Here is a 5,138-nt window from a genome sequence, read left to right on the forward strand (position 1 = left end):
ATTTCAATTATAAAACAAGATGGTTCATAAGGGTAGGATACATTACTTTATCATCCATGTAATTCAACCAAATTATAATTTCTTGAGACTCGTAATTAGCTAGTACAAATTCTAGTTAAGATTGTTAAGAGTCCCACATCGGACAATATATGGCTTAAACATGACCTTATAAGTGGGGGCAATCCTCACCCTACAAGCCGGTTTTGTAGGGATGAGTTAGGCCTAACCACATTTCTTAACATGGTATCAAGAGCCTCGTTTAAGATCCGGTGGGCCACCTTCTATGGTTTCCGCTATCGGGCCACCCGCCATTTATTTCCACGCTCCAGTTGTCTAGTCCTGGGCGTGAGGGGGTGTGTTAAGAGTCCCACATCGGACAATATATGGCTTAAACATGACCTTATAAGTGGGGGCAATCCTCACCCTACAAGCCGGTTTTGTAGGGTTGAGTTAGGCCCAACCACATTGCTTAACATGGTATCAGAGCCTGGTTTAAGATCCGGTGGGCCACCTTCTATGGTTTCCGCTATCGGGCCACCCACAATTTATTTCCACGCTCCAGTTGTCTAGTCCTGGGCGTGAGGGGGTGTGTTAAGAGTCCCACATCGGACAATATATGGCTTAAACATGACCTTATAAGTGGGGGCAATCCTCACCCTACAAGCCGGTTTTGTAGGGATGAGTTAGGCCTAACCACATTTCTTAACATGGTATCAAGAGCCTCGTTTAAGATCCGGTGGGCCACCTTCTATGGTTTCCGCTATCGGGCCACCCGCCATTTATTTCCACGCTCCAGTTGTCTAGTCCTGGGCGTGAGGGGGTGTGTTAAGAGTCCCACATCGGACAATATATGGCTTAAACATGACCTTATAAGTGGGGGCAATCCTCACCCTACAAGCCGGTTTTGTAGGGTTGAGTTAGGCCCAACCACATTGCTTAACAAAGATGTAGCTTGTTAAACATACAGAAGATAGCCTTGTTGTGTTTGATCAAACCTGTTAAGAATATATTATGATGAATTAAAATTGATTAGTATTAATATTGTATCAATTGTATTGATTACATTACTTTATTGTGTGCAACCCATATGATTATAAATATACATTCAGCGTGATTTCATGAGATACACATCATTATATATAAAATACAATTCTAATATGGTATCAGAAGTTAAGGATTTTACGATCCTTTCCTTTCACTACAACAAATGCGTCCGAGTTGTGGGGGTTTATTAACCATTTTGAGGGGGGTTTTGACCCCCACAAACTATTGTGTTGGAGTTATGAAAAATGCCGCTTATACGATTCCCACAATATAATTGTTGTGGTTTTGAGTCGAGATGGCAAAAATATCCATACCCGCAGATATCCATGAATAAAATCTGTAACGGGTACGGGGCGGGTAGTTTATAGATATCCACATATAAAATAAATGGATATTTAAATACCTATTTATTAATGGATATGGATCGGGTTTAATGTTATCCGTACCTGCGGATACCTGTATCCGTTAGTAAAATATAAAAATTACTTAAATATTATTAGTTTATTATACTATAACATTTCATCTTCTAAAAAAAATTAGTCACATATATATATATATATATATATATATATATATATATATATATACACTATGCCAAATTTTTCTTTTAGCAGCACCCCTACGAAAGCGCTTTTGGAAAAAGCGCTGGCATAGGCTTCACTAAAAACAAAATTAAAAAACACGCTAAAAAAACATTAAAAAAGCACTGGTATAGGGTATGTCTACAAAAGCGCTTTCTAAAAGCGCTGGTATAGGCCACCTTACGAAAGCGCTTTGTAAAAGCGCTGATATAGGGGTAGATATGAAAGCGCTTCAAAAAGCGCTGGTATAGGTATAGGCTACGAAAGCGCTTTTTGGGAAAAAGTGCTGGTATAGGGGTAGATATGAAAGCGCTTTTGAAAAGCGCTGACGTAGGTCATTTTAAAATTAAATTTTTTAAAACAAATTAAAACAGACACGTTTTGTGTTTCATTATTCTTCATCGTTCTCACTGTTCTTCACTGCCCTCACTGTTCTCTTCTTCATCGTTCATCGTTAACAAAAGCTACAGCCGACCACCACTCAATGTCTGTCGCCGCTGCCAACCTCCACAACACCGACCACCACTCAACATCATCTCGCCGCCGCCGCCGTTCTAGCTGAGCAGTTTCACTTTGTGAAGGTTAGCGACATTGTTGTAGTTTTAGGGTCTGTAGTAGTTTTAGGGTTTTGTGTTAGGTTTTAATGAATGGGTTTTCTGTATTATTGAATCCTATTATTAGTAATTTGCAGAAGCCATAAAATTCATGTGTGCTGTGAGTAGAATCGAATAGAGGATTTCATTGCTTTCAGTGCTTTTTCTAATTAGAGAATCGAATGAAAACTGATACTAATTAGCCTCTGAAGAACTTATTATTAGTAGAAAGAAACAGAACAGTTTTGTTACCCATTTTTGGTCTTGTCATGATTCCACCAATGTCCTATGTAGCAACTTGTATCGTATCAAAGCTAAATTGCAATGACTCAATGACCATTATTTCATCTTCTCCGTCGTCTTCGTATTCTTCATTGTTAGCTTAGGACATTAACCAAGTTAAATAAGATAGTTTTTTTAATGGCGCTGCTATGGCGATGACAGTATGTGTTTTGTTGTGTCCTGCGCCACAAATTTAATCTCAGTTACTAATATTTTCACTGTATTTAGTGTGTGTGATTTTCAAGCAAGCATCTTTAATATATAGATATGAGAATTACGTTTTCTTTTCTATATGTTTAAATTAGAATTTAAAGGACTAAATTTCATGTGTCTATTAGGATGTAGGTTCTTTTAGAATCTTTCAATCAATTTTGTCTTAGTGGTTACTAACATTGTGAATTTGCTATAGGGGTAACTTGTGTAGAGTGAAAGTTTGATCGTTTCCCGGCGTAGTTCGACGTTTGGCGTTTTCTTGAGTTCGGTAACATCCGAGGTAAATTTCTTTCTCAAATTACTGGTATTATGATGAATTTTGCAGTATAGAAACTAATTTTAAAATGTTCAATCTAGATTGGGGTTTTTTTGATATTGTGTTAGTAGTGGTGAAATAAGGTACTGTATTCTTTAAGAAATCGGTTTTTTTGATATTAGTGTCTCTCAATCAGTTTTTTGGTTTGTGGACTTATATTACCTTGAAATAAGGTAATGTCTTCTTTAAGAAATCGGGGGTAGGTTGAAATAAGGTACTGTATTCTTTTAGAGACTCAAACAATCGAGACAACTGTAACTTCCTATCTATAGTATATTTTTGTACTATAGTTGCATAACATTCTATTATTCACACTTTATAGGATCTCATTAGGTATTTTGATCAAGACATAATGATGATAGCTATTTATTATCTTGACAGAATTCCTTAGTACCTGATAGAGAAACCAAGAAGCATTTGTTTAGCTTAATTAAGACATGGATAAGACATGGATGAATTCAAACCGATTGTCGAAAGAGTACCAGAAAGGGGTATGGGAATTCGTTGAGTTTGAGGTTGCGCACTCCGAAGACCCGATTCGAATGTCGTGTCCTTGCTTGGGTTGTTGTTATGGGGATAAGGTTGACGGGAATAAGTTGGCATTGCATTTACTACGGTTTGGAATTGATAGAAGTTATACAGTTTGGAGTTTGCATGGTGAGAAAAGTAACGGGAATGTTGAGCCGAGGTGTAATACGAAGTATGCTTCAAACGACGATTGCATAGACACATACGATTGCGATCGAGTCGAAGAGATTGCAGAAGCGCTTATAGAAGATCTTGAGGATTGTCCCAAAATGTTCGAGAGGTTGGTAAGCGATTCAGAGAAACCGTTGTATGATGGTTGTTCAAAATTCACAAGATTGTCTGTGGTGTTAAAGTTGTACAACTTAAAGGCGGACAATGGATGGTCGGATAAAAGTTTCACAGAGTTATTAGCCCTTATGAAAGATATGCTACCAAAGGATAATGTTCTTCCCAATCGAACGTATGAAGCCAAAAAGATGTTGTCCTCTATTGGCATGAGCTATGATAAGATACATGCATGTCCAAACGATTGCGTTTTGTTTCGAAATGAGTATGCAGCGTTGAATGAGTGTCCTAAATGCGGTGCCCCTCGATATAAGAAAAAGTTGTCTCCAGCCAAAGTCTTATGGTATTTTCCTATAATTCCGAGATTTAGACGCATGTATCATAGTGAAACCGATTCAAGACACTTGACTTGGAATGCAGATGAAAGAATTATTGATGAAAAGTTGCGACATCCGGCAGACTCACCACAGTGGATGAAAGTTGATACTAGTTATCCTGAATTTGGAAAAGAAGCAAGAAACCTTCGCTTGTCATTGTCTACTGATGGAATGAACCCGCATGGTATTCAAAGTATCTCGCATAGCACATGGCCTGTGATTCTTATGATTTATAACCTACCTCCGTGGCTATGTATGAAGCGTAAGTACATGATGTTATCTATGCTAATTTCTGGGCCTAAACAACCAAGGAATGACATAGACGTATACTTGGCACCCTTAATCGAAGATTTAAAGTTTTTGTGGGAGAACGGTGTGGAGGTTTAGGATGGGTATAGGAAAGAAAGTTTCAACTTGAGGGCGATGTTGTTTGGAACAATTAATGATTTTCCAGCATACGGAAATCTATCCGGGTACAGCAATAAAGGTCAAAAAGTGTGTCCTGTTTGTGAAGATGAAACCGATACGACACGATTGGAGCTTTGTCAAAAGAATGTCTTTCTCGGCCATCGTAGATTCTTAAATTCTAATCATCACTACCGTGGGTGGAGAAAAGCATTCAATGGAAAGGTCGAACATCGTACAGCCCCGCCTTTTTTGTCAGGTGATCAAATTTTTGAAAAGGTGAAAGATGTGAGCACTCAGTTTGGCAAGCCTTTTGCACATTCATTTGTCAAGGGTGGGTGGAAGAAGAAGTCAATTTTTTTTGAACTTCCATATTGGAAGTCGTTGTACATAAGACATTTCCTGGATGTTATGCATATTGAAAAAAATGTATTTGACAGCGTTATAGGTACGTTACTCAATATACAAGGAAAGTCTAAGGATGGCATTAACATAAGGAATGACATGGTAAACA

This window comes from Vicia villosa, unplaced genomic scaffold (genome assembly GCF_029867415.1).
Source record: "Vicia villosa cultivar HV-30 ecotype Madison, WI unplaced genomic scaffold, Vvil1.0 ctg.000353F_1_1, whole genome shotgun sequence".
In the NCBI taxonomy this organism is placed as follows: Eukaryota; Viridiplantae; Streptophyta; class Magnoliopsida; order Fabales; family Fabaceae; genus Vicia; species Vicia villosa.